This window comes from Trachurus japonicus, chromosome 13 (genome assembly GCF_045865225.1).
Source record: "Trachurus japonicus isolate A0001 chromosome 13, Traja_1.0".
Classification (NCBI taxonomy): Eukaryota; Metazoa; Chordata; class Actinopteri; order Carangiformes; family Carangidae; genus Trachurus; species Trachurus japonicus.
In genome coordinates, this window is record NC_140919.1 from 10,757,272 (window position 1) to 10,775,146 (window position 17,875).

Genomic DNA, 17,875 nt, shown 5'->3' on the forward strand with positions numbered 1-17,875 from the left:
CGCTTATACTCAGGTGTGCTCTATAGTCCGGAAAGTACTTTAGTTTGATCCTCTAGGATGAACAAACCTAAAGTTCTTCTTCTTCGTAGTGGTATCTCGCACTCGGTTGGCCAATATTTCTGATGTTTCATAGATCCATCTCAAAGCTCGGTCTTTGATCGTTCAGAAACTGATCCAATAGAAATTAGTTTTGGAGTTTGTTCTATAGACCGAATCGCCTTATTGTTTACATTCTACTTCCGGGTAGAAAACCAGCACGTAATTTGAATGAGATCAATAGTAACGAACGAGAGTTTAGCTATATATATCATATTTTTTCACGCCCAAATCTGAAATGATTGAAGAATCATTACTATTTGTGTGTGTGTTTTGTGTTGCTATGTGTTGTATTTATTCAGTTTTGGGGAATCACAGTGTCTAGAAAGCATCAGTGGCTGCAGCTGACAGGGACAGCTAACGGCGGTAGCTAAGCTAACATCAGGACGTCAGCTGTTAAAACCCTCCTGTTGTCGGACACAACATGAAACTACTCCAGTTAGCTCAGTCATGTTGTAACTAATGGCGCATTTCCACTAGCACGGCTCGGCTCGGTACGGCTCGGCTCGGCGCGCTATTTGCGTGTTTCCACTAGCACGTAGTACCTGCAACCAGGTACACTTTTGGTATCACCTCAGCCCTGGTTCCAAGCGAGCCGAAGCGTTACTAAAACGTGACGTCAGCCGACTGCCTTCCACTGATTGGCCGATGAGTGTCGTCACTGGAAGCGACGACCGACAACAGAAATGTTCCTGCTGAAGCCTGTTATTACCAGAGAATTTCTAATATTTAGACTGGCTCTGTTATTACGTGACTTTATTAAGTTTTAATATTTTTTCATGCGAGAAAGTAACTGTTTAGATCCCCATGTGCGGTTAGTTTATCCAAACGACGGCTGTTTAGAAGTTTGCCCCGATGTTTTTCGGAGAAGTGAAGCTCCAGGTCCGAGCAGCGACCGCGACACCACAGAGGCAGCAGCCCGGCTCCTGACGTGCTCCGCCGGCCAGCCTACCACCGTCACCCCGAGGAGAACAGACCGCTAATTAACTTCCCCGATGGCTTTTAAGAGGTTCACCACCGGCTGGTTAAACTCTTAAATGTTGGTCTCATTGATGAAATCTAACAATTGTGGCTGTAGCAGCAGTTTGTTTGTGGTTAGAAAGAAGAGCAGCACTGCCTTGGGGTCAGCCTACGCACAGAAAACACCACATTACATCAATAAATAAATGTTTTACAATGAACCAGGCCGATCTCAGAGCTGGCAAGACTCTCCGGTAAGGCATATTGAACGGTTAAATGCCGTTAACGGGACGAGAGCAGTCAAAACGGCGGTTTAAAGCTAGCTACAGCGAGGGTAGGTTCACTTCCTGTTTACAAAGTAAAAGCACCAATTCTATCGTAATGGCTTTCCTTATGATAAAAGGCAACGGGTATTTTATTTTGTGAAAATAACCGGAAGTGCGTTGCTCACTACGGCTAGCTTTAGTAACGCCGACTTCGTTGAAACAAAATTGTAAACAGCTGGTATTTAGTCAGATTTTCAACACGTTGGGGATCTAAACGACTACTTTCTCGCCTGAAAATGTTTCAAATGTTGCTAAAGTTATATATTTACAGAGTTTAGAGCGTTGCTCGGCGCCGTGTAAATGACGTCACGGCGGCACTAGTGATACTCAGTTGTATGGAAACACAACCAAACCGAGCCGTGCCGTGCCGTGCCGAGCCGTATCGAGCCGAGCCGTGCTAGTGGAAATGCGCCATAAGATATCCGCTGGAGAAAATATTTTTTCATGGACCGTTTATTGAGTCACTGAGTTATTAAAGTTAAACAGGTAGCTAACCGTTAGCCCAGCTAATCTATGATAACCATGACTAATTACAAAAATGTGCACACATAAATAGTAATGTTTGTCCAATCATTGGTTTTATAGACTTTACAAACATCAGATTAGTCTAAACAGCGATATAGTAACATGAAAAATTAGATATATATAGCGAAACTCTCGTCCGTCACTATTGTTCGAATGTTAGTTTTCTACCCGGAAGTAGTAGACGATCGTAACACAAACCAACATAGTGTTGGTTGGAGGAGTAAAATAAAGAGTAGTGTCTCACGTCAGAGTTACACACCTATACCCGACCCATCCATCCATCCATCCACCCCGGCCTCCTGCCCCGGGGGGGTTCACACTCACAGCTCTATAACGTTGTCACATTACCTTACAGCACAAACGTCATAATGCAAATGGCTGCGACAGGTCTGGTAAACACAGACCAGTGAACCAATGACAAACGCTGTCACTTTCTCTTGAGGACACTCTGGGAGTAACAAAACAGACCTTCCACAAAAAGCCACATGAACAGGACGGAGCTAAGTGTTTAACATGGGACTCATTTCTAACTCAATTTGCTACAATGAATTGTTCGCAATTAGATTTTGGCTGGAATTGTATTTCCCCAGATTACCATTACTAGGCTAAGTTGGGAAACGGTCGTCTCAGACGTATCTCTCTCTACTTAAACCTGAGGAGCTCATCTCCAGAGCCCCACACAAGGTTTTGTTTGTCATTTGTGCGATTGTGGGTCATGAAGCTCGATGAAGAACGAGTAGTTATAGTCTTCAACCAATGAGCGCACAGGAGAACGTGAGAGCTGGGAAGTATAAATCAACCTCTTTGTCAAGGAAATTGTGTTTTTCAATGAGCAGTAGTGAGTGTGTGTGTGTACTCAGATAATAATAGTGTTTTTTTATTTTTTTTATTTGAACATGCTCTGTTTGGCGTTGGTTGTTTTGGCCTTTATTGCTCCCCAGCAGGGTGTCGGCTCCTAATGCCCTCCACCGAACCCTGTCTGTGCTTTCTCTCAGGGAATGCCATTGGCGTGAGGTAAGAAACCTTTGCACTGTACAACACCATAGGGCTACACACACATAACTACACAGTATACTACACACACCCAAGGTCGTGAGGCATCGGTGTGCTGTGTTAGAACTGTGAACAGTTTCTAAAGCCTCAGTTCAGGTTGGAAGAGATTTTCCAATGGAACTTCAAAAAAAATCTGAGCCTGGTTTGAGAAAGACGTGGACTAAGGTGTGATCCAACAAACTGCAGGTGGACGTTTACCCATGACTTGGACAACAAGATTTGATACCGATTCAAATAAACTATAAACATAGTTCAAGTTACTGAGCTTTGGTCAGTTCAGAAGAGTTTACACCAGTTTTACAGCATGAATTGGGTTTTTAGTTTAGCACAGCCGTGACTTTCTGACCCATCAGCGGTCTTGTGCATGGACTCTCTCATGTTTTGGGTGAATGAGTTGAGTATCTCTTTGTAATGGAGCAGAAAGCTTTTTGCAACCCTGTCAGAAGAAGAACTATGTTTCACAGCAGCAGCTGAAAGATTTACAGTACCGTACTTTTAGGACTATTAAGCGCACCTGAATATAAGCCGCACCAGCTAAATTTAAAAAGAAAACACATTTTGTACATATATATAGGCCGCGCTTGAATATAAGCCGCAGGTTTTCATGTTGTAACATTAGATATTTACACAGGAAGACAGTAGGGAACTGTGCAAGTCCGCTCGCTTTTCCTCTGTTTTGGTTACGCTCTTCTCACCCATGTGTATTTGTTTACAATGAAGCCGGTGAAAAATCAATAAATGGAGCGGTGGATAACGTTACATAACATATACGATGTTACGGCGTGTGTGTTGGTGGCTGGAGGAGGTTCAACTAAAGTTGCAAGAAATTAATGAATGCATGAACCAGTTCATTTTTATTCTATTTGTACTTGGGCAACATTTCCCATGAGCGCTCAGCAGTCGTTACTACAGTAGATGGGCACGCTGCTGTTTCTAAACCTGACCTTCATTGTGTCTCAGCTACACATCTATAAAGCCTAATGACAGATCATCAGAGCATCAAAGCCTCCTTGGTGGTGGTCCTCACTGCAGTAGGTATCTGCAGGAGGAGTTGGGAGTTTGTTTGTGACTCTCAGTCCAGACATATCCCGAGGTTGGTCCTAAAATTACGCGGTATTTTTGTCCAACGTTCTCACGTTTCATTCGTCTAAAACCAGAAATAAGACCGCTCTAACTCTGGAGATCAGCCTTGCATATCTTTTGTGAAACCAGTCGAGCTTCTGATTGGTACGTCGTGTGGGTGGTTCACTTCAAGCAAGAAAGCCATCGACTTTCGCATGTTTTGATCCAGTAAGCAAAATCAATGAACATTTCACTTCCCAAGTTGATCTCTGACATGTTTGGCAGATCATACGTGAGCTAGTCAAGGCCGATTCTGCTTAAAGTGTTACATCCATCTCAAAAGGCAACAGAAAGTGAGATATAAAACAGACAAGAGAAATTTTCAGCTATTGAGTGTGATGGTGGTAATTTCCTTACCTTGCGTGTGTCCTATCAGCCTTCAGCAACAAGTCCTCCATTACTGCAACTGTGAACAGAAACAATCAGTTAGAGCTGCAACAAAACTCACAAATCTGACAACAACGATCTTTCATTTACTGATCCATTTGAAAATCCACTCAATCATTTCAGAGCACACAGCTTGTATAAGAAGGGGAAATGAGTATTTTACTACTGACACACTGACACCAGAGAAGTACTGTAGATGGAGAAGTTCTGGATGGTTCAGAAGGGCAAAGATTTCGACTGCGGTTCCTCGGTTTAAAACTCTTTAAGGTGTTTAGAAGTACTTGACCTTCAGTTGCTCTGCAGAGCTCCAGCTCACCATTCACTTGGCACTATTGTTTTGATCATTTCTCAACAGGTTCAGCAGACCTTCAGTCAGTCTTTGATCAAAGCTTGTTCAGCTTCCACCTACAACGACACCAGAGAAACTCCTCAATGCTTTCAGTGTCTCGCGGGGTCTGCGCTTCTTTCTACAGCAGCACGGGGTCAGGTCTGTTATTAACAATTCACTTCGTATTCATTATGGACGGAGCTGCAGAGGGAAATGCTGAAAGGTAGAACGAGGAGTTTGTATTCACAAGGCACAAAAAAATTGCCCGAGGAACATGGAGAGCAAACACTTGACGTCTTACATTATTACATTCAGGTTCTAAAGGTACAATACTGAAATAATTTAAAGTAAATCCGTCATTCAGATAAATTTATTCAGTTATTTAAAAACACTTCAGTTAAAAACCCGGTTTATGTATTACTATGTATTTCTCTGCATAAACAACCCATAATTACAACTGGGCTAAATCTGACCCATAACACCGCAGATGCAATTTTAATTATAGGCGTTTAAAGAAGAAGAAGAAAAAGAACATTTATCAAAATGTCCTAAGCACAACGGGGAGGTTAAGACTTTACCATGGAACATTTGAACCGCTTCGAGTGAAATCATCATTAATTTACCATCTGAAGTCATTGGCGGCAAATATGATCTGAGGTCTGAGACAGTAGTCGCCACAGTGTGAGGCCAGAAAACAAACAAATATCTTAGGTCACCGGCTCAATGTGGGAGGTAACCCAAAATATCAATGTCTACACTCAGTGGAGGTACGACCAGTGGAGCTAGCTGATCTCATTAGCCAAGTCAGCCACATTGTTGCTACAAATACGGATAAAGACCGCTAAGACGCAAGACACTCCACAATGAGTCAGTTTCCTGTATCTGTGTAATGTGGGTTTCTCCAAGACTCCGCCCCCTTTTGGAGACCAGCAGCAGCAGTAGGTCTTGAGTAGATTGACTCCGATGGGAGAAGTGAACGTGAGCACATTTATGATTGATTTTTTTTGCCCCATAGTCTCTGTAGTAAATATTGGACTAATTTTTCACAAGCCACATACATCTCTTCTGAACATTTTGACACGAAAATGGACAATTCAGGAGAAAATTAACTTTGATCCAGACCGGTTTCTGTCTCAACAACACACTCTTGCGACATTTGGCACCTATCTCCTATGCAACTTCAACTAATGTTCGCAAACGCCCGCACTAAATCATTTTCATAATGCTAATTATGTAAATATTTAATGTTATCATACTATAATCTAAATAGCTCACTTTCCTCTACCAGCAACAGGAGGTGGGGACGAGTGACCACGCCCACTTTAGGAGACAGGAAGTGTAGCTGTACCATTACCATTGGCGGAGCTTGTAATAAGCCATCTTGTCAGAATAGAGGATCTTTGATATTACTAATTAAAGTATTATCAGCTCAGCTAGCTCAAGCACTTAGCAAAGTTAGCTACATTATAACTGCAAACACAGTAGCCCACACACTTTCTAATGCAAGTATCCTTAGCTAATCAGCTAAGTTGCCTATACATTAAACCACAAACAAAGACTTGCATCTTCTCTCGTCAGCATTGTTAGCCCATCTAGCTCATTAGCCTATATTAGCAGAGTAAGCTACATTGTGGTTACAAACCCCCTCTCTTTTCATCCTTCTGCACAATATAAGTTTACTTTGATTGTCTCGTGTTATTTGTGTCGTCACTTGCAGTTCTGAATTAGTAAAAATGTTCAGTTTTGCTAGCTAACACCCACTTTGACATGGAGCTTATGTTGCCCTGGCAGTACCATTTAATTGCTAACATTATCTGCCTTCTAGCTCACATTGCTGTTAGTAAGTGTCGTGGATGTGGCTCCATCCTTCTCCCTCTACATCCTGGTGTTTTGTGTGTTCAATCGATCCATATCTGGCCTTTACACATCCTCAGAGAGCTAAGAACATCTACACACAAGTCAGGTGTTGTTATGTTCTGTATCTTTACAAATGTCTTATTTTTTAATATAGACAGGTTTTTTTGGCCAAGGCCAGGATTGCAATTGAAAGTGTTTTTTTTTTTCATTTTCAGTTTGAAAATCAGGCAACATATAGAGCCGCTAAAGGGCTAGAAGTGGTGTTTGTGTAGGCTACAGAAGGTTAATGAGAGCTGCGTTGCCCCTCAGAAACGTACGACCCTTGAAGTGACACTCCAAACCATTCAACAGCAATAATATCAGTAGATCCATAAAGCGGAGAGACTGTTATATCGAAGCAGATTGAATGAGGACAAGACACAGTGCGAATCCTGTATGTTTTGAATCAAAAGAGCAACAGCAATATTTTTAGCCGCGGCGTTAAAAGCAACCTAGTCACAACAGGAAACAAACAGCCCTTATAAGCCTCTGTGGAGCCTTTCATCTATTTTATATAACACGGAGGCTAAATTAACTTCGCTGACTTTGTATTCTTTAAGAAAAGAACGAGTGGAGGTCAGCAGTGGTCTACTTTCTCTGAGCCCTGTCCCTTTAAAGACAATGACCCGACCAGCGGGGCACCTTGGCTGGAGATGAGAAAGTAGTTATTTCCAGCAGCCTCCTCATTTATTTGCGTACGTGTTTTAAGAGACCTAAAGCAGTGGGCTGGATGCCTGGGTGCCATGCTGATAAAGCAAGACGAGGGAGCTGCATGCCACTTTACCCAGGGCCCCCTGAGTGAGTAGTGGAGGGGAAGGGGGGGTGTGGAGGGGGAGGAGGGGGAGCAGGGCTCAGACAGGTGATCAGGGCCAGGCGGATACACTCGGGTGGATAACATGTCTTCAATGCTACTGATGGACTGCCCAACTGGCGCCCTGGCTGCCTGGCTGGCGCCGTGCCCAGCGTTCCTCCACTGACGGAGCGGCTGTGGAGCTTGGATGACTGTTGTGACACCGAGAGGGAAAGTCAGGGGTGACAGACGGACCACAGACAGACAGACAGACAGACAGACAGACAGACAGGCTAAAGGCGGAGACAGGCTTGATACGAGGAGAATCCGTTCTGTGCTCATTACTTTTTCACTTTTTACACATTTGCATTTATGCATGTTCTTATTTTCACATCACTTACTGTACATTTATTATTGATATTATTTTATTCTACTTTCTATTGTTTTACTGAGTTATCTCTACTTTTAAAAAAATGTTTTAAACTGAGTGTTGAGCAGTTGTAACAAAGGAATTTCCCTGCAGCGATGACTGCGAACAAACTGGGTTGGAATGTGGTGCAGGACTCAAACTTAGTTCAACTAGTTCACACGGATTTGAAGCTGAGCTGTGAGGTGAACTGATGTGTCAGAGAGGCAGAACGTTAAAACTAGTTAATTTCACCAAGAAAAACATTCTTATTTCATGCGTGGAAATGAATTGCTCTGCAAAACAATTTAGACCAATGAGTCGTGTAAATGTAGCTAGTTAGTTCAGAAAGTCATTGCTTACCAAGCAACATTTGTTCTATAACTTAAAGGGACAATGAGGAGTTTTGGAAAAGTGAAGCGTCTTCACACTACATTTATGAGCCTCCGCGCGCACAGTGAAATTCTTTGACCGGCGCAAGATGGACTCATGTTTTCATTCATCAAGAATTAAAGTCAGAGGTTCGAAGACGATCAGATACCGTCGTAGATTTGGCGGCGTTATTCTCATGACTCGCCGCGAAAGTAAAGAAACACTGGTCGGCTCGCCCAGCATTTCCGCCACCACTAATAATAACAAAATAACGATAGAGACAAAACGATATATTTATCGAAAATGGGCCCATTAACAAGTGTGGGTAGCGGAGATTCATCCACATTAATATATGACTTTTTTATTGTCGCAGCTGGAGAAACTCCTCGTTGTCCCTTTAAAGAATCAGCCATGTTTTACAGAAAAAGATAGATTGAAAAACATAAAAGTATTATTATTTTTATCATAACTCTTATTTACAAAGCCTTCAGATCTCATTCAGACAACTTGTACATCAGGGTCCTTGTGCGGTATTTTAATTATTGGATATGGACAAAGATGTACAACAACAACAATCTCTTGCACATAAAGGGAACACATCGTTTTCCTTGCATCCAGCTTCAGAGGAACATATTGTCTCTTCTACTTCTGTCTCTGTCTGTTCTCAGCCTCTGACCTGCAGCACTTTTCAGCAGGTAACCTCCTGCAGGTCCTGCACCTTTATTCCACTCTGTTGCTGTTTGTGGCGGCTCTGGGGGAATTGATGGGATACTCTATCTCTGGCTTTTCTAGTCCAGTGGTTTTTTCCCCAGAGGAGGCAAAATATTGTTGCAATCGCTGCTAATATCTGTTTGTATCCGAGTAATGTGTTTGTATTCGGTTTCACTCAGAACAGATAGTTTGGACTAAACTTCTGCGTAGCTACTCAGCTGACGCCAACCTACCTGCTAATGCTGCATCTACTGTTTTGTTTTGTTTTTGTTTAGCATTACATCACTGCAGCAAAACAATCAGATCCTCTGAATAAACCAATCTGTCTGTGGAAGAGTCTGGAGGATCTCGTGCTGATTGTGCTCAGTCAGCCTTGAGCTTCAGGCTGAAATATCAAAACAGGGAAAAGAAAATGGAGGGAAATGCAGATTGCAGGGCTCTGCAGCGCCACGTATCAATTGACTCCCATTAAGTGAAAGCTGAACCAGTAACGTTGTGACTGCAGCCATGTCAAACATTTCAGTTCTTGTTCAGCAGTGGTATGAAAAGTTCTTCATGGTCCAGTACTTATCTTAATTAGCACAGACCGGTCTGTGCCTGCACTGAGTTGTCAAACCCAGAATAACAGCACCGCTCTTAAATTCTGAATCCAGTCACATAGTTGGTACCAGAATGGAAAAAGTCAACTCTGATAAAAGAGACTAAATGAAAACTTTCTACTTCCCGGAGGTTAGGAATCAGCTTTTTGACTTTTTGACTCAGTACTGATCTAGATAAAGACGCATTTGTTTTATTTAGCCGAGATCATCTGATGTCTTTTGCTTATTTATTAAATCTCCTGATCCCATAAGTCCTAGGCGCCCTCTTCTTTTGAGTTGGGTCAGGAGGAGCAATATGTTGTTAAAGAATACATTTATTGTAAATTTCATCACATGCTGTAGCAGATTGTCATTGGTTCCTATCCTGGTGGTTTAAAGGAGCATTTTAGCAGTTAGGAAAATGAAAGGTTACTGATAGGTTATATCACATATCTCTTTATTTTATTAACAGTTTATTATTTTAGACACTTTTTACTTCTTTCAAGCATATTTTCACTTGAAATAAGTAGAAAAATCTGATAGTGGAGCAAGTTTTTCTTATTACAAGCACAAAAAACCTGCTTTCACTGGCAGATTTTCTACTTATTTCAAGTGAAATTTTGTTTAAAACAAGGGAAATTATCTAAAAACAAGTTATTTTAAGTGGAAAGAGATTAGTTTTGACTAGAAATTATACATTTTGACAAGAAATAAGACAAATATTCTTGGAAAGATTTTGAGTTTTTGCAGTGCTCTTATTTGATCCCTCAACCTAAAGTTGAGACTTCGCTGCTTGTTGTACTGGATTCGTTTGCAGATAGAACCAGTTTGACATGAAGCTAATGTCGCTCTGGCAGTGAAGTCGATTTGCTAACTCTTGCAACATGGAGCAGATTGTTTCTGTTTGTTTTAATACTGAGAGCTGCTGCCTGCTGGGCCTCCAAATAAAAACAATTAGAGGGGACTAGAAATAACATAAAATATATATAAAAACATATTGTTGAACGCAGCTTTTTAACTTCTGAATCAGTGTCTATCTTCAAAAACAATCACAAACCAGAGTATACAGTATTTGTTATTGAGAAAAGTCGCTGGTCAGAGCTGTAATCTCCTTGATACCGAGGAGCTGGATATTATGATCAGATTTATTTATCAGCGTGATCCAAAGGAGATTATTGAGACCACAGCAGAGATTTCTACTCTGTCATTTCGGTGGAGGTTTCCTCCTTTGGCAGAGCCGCTCGGTTTGATGATACCTGCTGCCATAAATACCACAACACAGCTTTATTTAAAGTGATTCTCCCAGCAAGAAACTTTATTTAAAATGAGAAGAATGAATATACTGTGTACAGTTGGCTCTAGGTGGACGGACTGTTTATATTTGCAGGGCTTTTAAGGAAGTCAAGCTGTGTTTAGATTATCAGACGTTTCAACGACTGCGGGTTATTTGATAAATAAACAGCTGAGGCTCTGCGTCTTAGATTCTGTTTTGTGTTTGGTTCAACAGCGTTTGAGTGGTCTGGTCAAGTATTTACCATATATTATTATAAACCCTCATCTCAAGAGTCTGCTTACTAGATAGAAACACAAGCCCGGTCTGTCTGCAGCCGACCAGTTGAGTCTGAAGTAGCAGAGCAGCGCTGGTGTAACTCAGTCAGAGTGATAAGGTTTAAATGTTGTCATCATGTTGTTGTTGAATTAAACTCCAGAGATTCTAGTTAAAGAAACTCACAAGTGTTTTGATTTCAGCCCAAAAGAGAAAAGGAACTGCTACTGGAGTTGTTTGGTCTGATGTTGATAAGTAATACTAATAAAGCTCTGTAATGAAACAACTGTTATTAATATATTAACTCTCCTGTCGTCCTTCTGGGTCAAATTGACCCAATCTGTTCACTTCCTCCATCCATCCTTCCTTCCTTCCTTCCTTTCTCCCTTCCTTCTTTCCTCAATCCTTTTTCCCTTGCTTCTTTCCTCCCTTCCTTCCCTTCGTCCTTACTTCTTCTTCCTTCCTCTTTTGATCCAGTTGACCTGGTCTGCTCCCTCCCTCCCTCCATCTATCTTTCCTTCCCTTTTCCCTTCCTTCTTTCCACAATCCTTTTTGCCTTCGTCGTTACTTCTTCCTTCTTTTTTGACCCAATCTGTTCCCTCCTTCCATCTATCTTTCCTTAATTTTTCCCTTCCTTCTTTCCTCCCATCATTCCCTTTATCCTTCCTTCCTTTCTTCTTTCCCTTTATCCTTCCTTCCTTCTATCCCTTTATCCTTCCTTCCTTTCTTCTTTCCCTTTATCCTTCCTTCCTTCCTTCTATCCCTTTATCCTTCCTTCCTTTCTTCTTTCCCTTTATCCTTCCTTCTATCCCTTTATCCTTCCTTCCTTTCTTCTTTCCCTTTATCCTTCCTTCCTTCCTTCTATCCCTTTATCCTTCCTTCCTTTCTTCTTTCCCTTTATCCTTCCTTCCTTCCTTCTATCCCTTTATCCTTCCTTCCTTCCTTCTATCCCTTTATCCTTCCTTCCTTTCTTCTTTCCCTTTATCCTTCCTTCCTTCCTTCCTTCCTCCCTTCCTTCCCTCCCTCCTTGCCCCAGAAGGACAACAGGAGGGTTACCATAGCAACAGTGTTGAGTCGGTGCCCTCAGCTCTGCCCTCAGGAGGCTGCACCAGTCAGACGCTGCAGGTCACAGACAGCTGATGGGGGGTCACGGTTGGATGTAAAGTCTGCCAGTCGTGGTGCGGGGAGGCCTGACAGGAAGCGGACCAACACGTCCCCGGAGTTTGATAACTACGCTGTGTATTGGCGCCGCGCCAACTGGCGGCGCTCCAGCAGCACGCTAGCTGCTCGGGTGACATCGCCTATTTACTGACTATTGGGAGAATCACATGGGCCTTAATGGGACAAGCAGGCCACGATCCATTGTTGTTATTGTTGCAGACACGGGGTCATGGTTGTGTATCCGGGTTTGGGACGGCCGAGCGGCGGCGGCGGCGGCCTCGGCCTCGGAGCGGTGGGAGTGGCCCGGCCCAGATGGCCCGTCCCTTATACAGCCCAGGGACTTAATATCTTTCTTCTCTCCCCCCTTCCACAGACCAGATGGAGACCATTACAGTGGCCTGACCACTGTAATGGGGGGGTGGGGTGGGTGGGTGGGGGGGGATATCTAATTACAACAATTGTTGAAATCTTTTCAGCCTGTTTTTTTCTTGCTTTTCTGACACAAAACGCTCCCTCCCAGCATGCACTGCAAACCCTCCTGAGGATTTCTATAAGAGACCAAACTGTTTCACACAGAACAGAAGGACGCACAGAGAGAAAGAGAAAGAGAAAGAGAAAGAGAAAGAGAAAGAGAAAGAGAAAGAGAAAGAGAAAGAGAGGAGCACAGGGAAGGAAAGGAGAGAGAGATAGAGGGAAAAAAGAAGCACATTAAAGATATGCAAATCCAGCTGTCTGGGGTGAGGAGCATTAACTAGCGTTAGCAGGATAGCTGCCTCTATTTTTAGTGTTTGCATATGTGTGTGTGTGTGTGTGCACTCATGACTGTGTATGTGTGTTTGTCTCTCTCTGTGCCGAGGTGTGTGATGACTTCCTTAAGTCTGGGCTTTCATGTTCTCGTCAGACAGTCTGGGCGTCGAGATATGTCAGCAGAAATATTTTGCCTAATTGAGACACTTCACAAATGAAGCTGTCAGGCGGCGGCTTCAAACAGAATACATAAGAGCAGAGAGAGAGGAGAAATTTCTAGGACAGCGCTGTGAGGGAGTCTTATGTTGTTGTTTTTTTCATTATTCCAAACAAGTACAGTGCGTTAAATGATTACAGGTTGGTTTCGGGACAATTATCAGAGTTGCCAAAAAAAGAGAGGAGAGGAAAATAAACTTCCACAGAGAGCTGAGGAGAGTCGGAAACCGCAGCAGCCAATCGCGTCCTCAGGAGGTTAAACCAAGTGAGTCAAGGAGGCGGATGAATTAAATTCATTTATCTCCAAGTTGCCACAAAGTGGAAACGTCCAGGGATGAAAGAAATGAAGCCAACACTGATCTGATGACGCTGCAGTTCCTCTGTTGACCACTAGAGTGAGTCTCTGACAGTGAGAAAGTCCCCATAGACCCAACAGACATGATTGAGGGCGTGGCCTCTTTGAATTACAGGTGTGTTAGCCCAGTGGTCCCCAACCACCGGGCCGCGGACCGGTACCGGTCCGTGGATCATTTGGTACCGGGCCGCAGAAAGATGAAATAAAAATGAAAAAAAAAAAAAAAATTGTTTGTTTCGTCTGTTTCACACTTCCGGTTGTTTTATTTTGAAAATGTTGCCACTTCCGTTTGTGCATCTTCCCAGCGCTGCGCAATTGACAGGCAATTGACAGGCAAGCACAAACGTAAAAGAGTGAAAAACACATGTCGCCGGGCCGGGAAAAACTCAATAATGAGACGACAGAAGACCCGACGCCTTCCAACAAGAAGAAAGCTGTTCTAAAAGAAAAAGCACGAGTCCTGTTTAAATTACGGGTTCATTGCAACAGGTGATTCACATGCTCCAAGCTCCACAGTGTGTGTGTGGGACCCGGCCGGCTTATCTCCCTGCGTTCTGGATTTAAGCAGAAAAGCACTGAAGACCTGCTCCCATTACAAACATATTAGGCTATGTTTGTGAAACGGAGTTTTCTGCAGCTTCAGCAGCAAAACGAGATGACAGAGTAGACAGGAACCGAGATGACAGACGGAGCATCACCCCCGGATGACTGATATTATTATAGTGATACTATATTATGGTGAGTTGTAACAAAGAACGTAAACGTAAGAGAAAACTAGGCTGTGTGAATGTGTAGTCCTGTTTATAGCTACAGTAGGCCTACATGTAATGTAAACAGGAGAACGTACGCTACCCCCCCCCCGATGAGAACGACCGCCGCCGCCGCCCCCCCCCCCCCTCCCCGGTCCGCGGTAAAATTTTCCAGCAGTGACCGGTCCGCGGAGGTAAAAAGGTTGGGGACCGCTGTGTTAGCCGATGCTTTCCACAAACAAGCATGCAACACAACAAACTCTTGCTCACAACAAACTCTGAGCACTACTACTTGGCGGTATCCGAGTAGTAGTGAAATCGAATATTGGCTGCTTGTAGCCCTATAAGAATATGATGAAATCACTTAGTATTTTGTTATTAGTCAGCTTTTAGTTTAGCTAGCAAGCAGAGCTATTCTACCTTTTACCCGCCGCAAGACGCAAGACAGACTCACTCACTCACTCACTCACTGACTCACTCCCACAATGTTCAATTTTTTACATTTTTTATACTGTTGAATGAATTGTATTAAAGGTACATTGTGTAAGAATTACTCCCATCTAGCACGGTTGAATATCGCAAGAAACTCAGTCGTATTTTTCATGCTGCATTCACGTGAAATTGGGCAGACGGCAGACGGACGACAGCCGCTGCACGTAACGGCATAAACAAGACTCTATGTAAACAAGTGGTCTGTCAGCATGAGGCAAAACAATACACGTGACAATATGTTGTCATGGCGATGTCGTATTGTTTACCCGACCCACCCACGTTTTACCAGCTTTCTCTGGACTTCTGTGACTAAAATGACATCTGGTTTGTTAGCGACGGCCGTCTGCCTGACTGCAGGTGAATGCAGCATCAGTGTAACGCTCCATTCCTCCTCACTGCGTTACCCGCTCCATGGAGATATGAATGATATGAACGGCTCATTCAGAGCTGGAAGGAACACTTCAGTTTGTTGATGGGGGGATTACTGATTAATGGAAAACAGACTTTTGAACCATATAATCGATTTTCGTGATTAGATAACAGAATAACTCACACAATGTACCTTTAAATAAAAATATAATTGTTTATTTCTGAACCCTCTGAGTGTTTTTATGGCAATAATTATAGATGACAAAGCCAAAGTAAATTTCTTTTGGGACGACATAGCTACAGTCACTTCGGGACGGTTCAAAATATATTTGGGAACGATTTCGGGACGGTGGTCAAAAAAGTTAGTCTGGAGCCCTGCTCAAATTGAATATTGTCGTCGTGCACTTACCAAAACTAATAATTGCAACAATTGTTAATAATTGTTACCAACGTCTTCTTCCTTTTTGGACGCTACTGTCGCCTTCAACACATCTACCGGTTTGTTTTGTTTGTAATTTCAATTAGTGATAATTAACGTCTCACTTGTACTATTTTTTTTGCTTGTGTGGGCCACCTGTTTAATGCCGTCGCCGCATCAGACTGCTCCTCTTCCTGGTGGAAAATTATTTCCTACCGGTATGTTGATTTGATTGTTGATTAAATAACCTTTAATTTTAATCTTTAATCCACACTGTGACTGAAGAAAACACAAGCAACTATTAAGCTAAAGCCAATTTCCTCTGTCATGGCAACTGCATAAATACATCAACTGTTTTACACGTAGGCTCAGAAGAAACCTGTGGGTGACGTTACAAAGGCGTCGTCCATCTTTACCGACAGCAGAGGGATGTTACCAAAAGTTAGCATCAAAAAACCATTTAATGTCGGTGATGTAATGCAGCGTCTGGCAGCCATGTTGTGTTTCTCAGCTTCTGGAAGCAGCGTGTTTTCAAATGTACAACATGCACGAGCCCCGAGGACGCATCGTTTACATACTGCACCACATTTTTGTTATTCTAAAAATGTTAAAGCCACAACATCACTAGGACCAAACAAGTCACAATGTGACTTTATCTTCAAACCAGCCGATCAGACTATTACACAAACTGATGCAGTCGACTCCGGCCACCTTTCTTCACCACTTTTTAATAAAGTTTGGGGAGAAGACGTCGCACAAATTGGATCAGTGGCGGCAGAGGGACAAAGACGTTTTGTGGGACTGGCAAGAAAAGCTTCCAGATCTGCCAAATGTGGTTGTAGCTGCTTGAGGAGAAGGAGATACCGCTGCCGCTGCAAGGTCAAAGGTCAAAGCAACTTGTGAAGACCTTCATCCTTCAACTAAATGATCTACAACCAGGACTTCCTCCATCCTTCCTTCTTCCTTTCCTTTCTCCCTTCCTTCTTTCCACAATCCTTTTTCCCTTGCTTTTTCCCTTCCTTCCTTCCCTTCGTCCCTAATTCTTCTTCCTTCCTCTTTTGATTCAGTTGACCTGGTCTGTTCCCTCCTTCCATCTTTCTTTCCTTCCCTTTTCCCTTCCTTCCTTCTTTCCACAATCCTTTTTGTCTCCCTGCCTTCCTTCTTTCCCTTCGTCCTTACTTCTTCCTTCTTTTTTGACCCAATCTGTTCCCTTTCTCCATCTATCTTTCCTTCCTTTTTCCCTTCCTTCTTTCTTCCCATCATTCCCTTTGTCCTTCCTTCCTTCCTTTTTTCCCTTCGTCCTTCCTGCCTTCCTTCCCTCTTGATTTCCCTTTGTCCTTCTTTCCTTCCTTCCTTCCTTCCTTCCTTCCTTCCTTCCTTCCTTCCTTCCTTCCTTCCTTCCTTCCTTCCTTCTATCCCTTTGTCCTTCCTTCCTTCCTTCCTTCCTTCCTTCCTTCCTTCCTTCCTTCCTTCCTTCCTTCCTTCCTTCTATCCCTTTGTCCTTCCTTCCTTCCTTCCTTCCTTCCTTGACCCAGTAGGACAGCAGGAGGGTTAAGCCAAAATGTTGAACTATCCCTTTAAGACTTATATTAACACAAATATATCACTTACTTCTGCTTTAATTCTTCTTCCTTCCTCTTTTGATCTGTTCCCTTCCTCCATCTGTCTTTCCTTCCTTTTTCCCTTCCTTCTTTCTTCCCATTGTTCCCTTTGTCCTTCCTTCCTTCCTTCCTTCCTTCCTTCCTTTTTTCCCATCGTCCTTCCTTCCTTCTATCCCTTTTATCCTTCCTTCTTTCCCTTTGTCCTTCCTTCCTTCCTCCCTTCCTAACTTCCTTCCTCCCTTCCTAACTTCCTTCCTTCCTTCCTTCCTTCCTTCCTTCCTTCCTTCCTTCCTAACTTCCTTCCTTCCTTCCGTCCTAACTTCCTTCCTTCCTTGACCCAGGAGGACAGCAGGAGGGTTAAGCCAAAACAGAGGTCTGAGGAAGGAAGAGAAAGAGCTAGAAGCTGAAGAAAAAGAAGAAGCAGTAGTGGAGTTAACGAGGCTCCAACTCTGTGATTAGTAAATATTAAAATAGAATCAAACTGAACAACTCACAGTAAATAAGGAGGATATTAAATGTTGCTGAAGGAAACATCGAGCCGAAACACAATTACTTCTGTTTGCGAATTGTACATTTTCTTTTATTGCTCTTGCAAAACAAACAACAAAACTTCATAATGAAGGAAGCCGCGTGACGCTGCTGATGTTATTCTGCATTTCCACTTGACTGTA

At 42.9% G+C, this 17,875-nt stretch overlaps 1 long non-coding RNA gene across 1 annotated transcript in view; it reads right to left on the reverse strand.

Moving 5' to 3' along the window:
• LOC146975462 (uncharacterized) overlaps positions 1-17,875 on the reverse strand; it is a 125,184-nt gene that overhangs the window by 51,164 nt on the left and 56,145 nt on the right. The window contains exon 3 of the long non-coding RNA XR_015037441.1: positions 4,440-4,488. This is a non-coding gene — a long non-coding RNA (uncharacterized LOC146975462). The remainder of the gene's footprint in view (positions 1-4,439; positions 4,489-17,875) is intronic.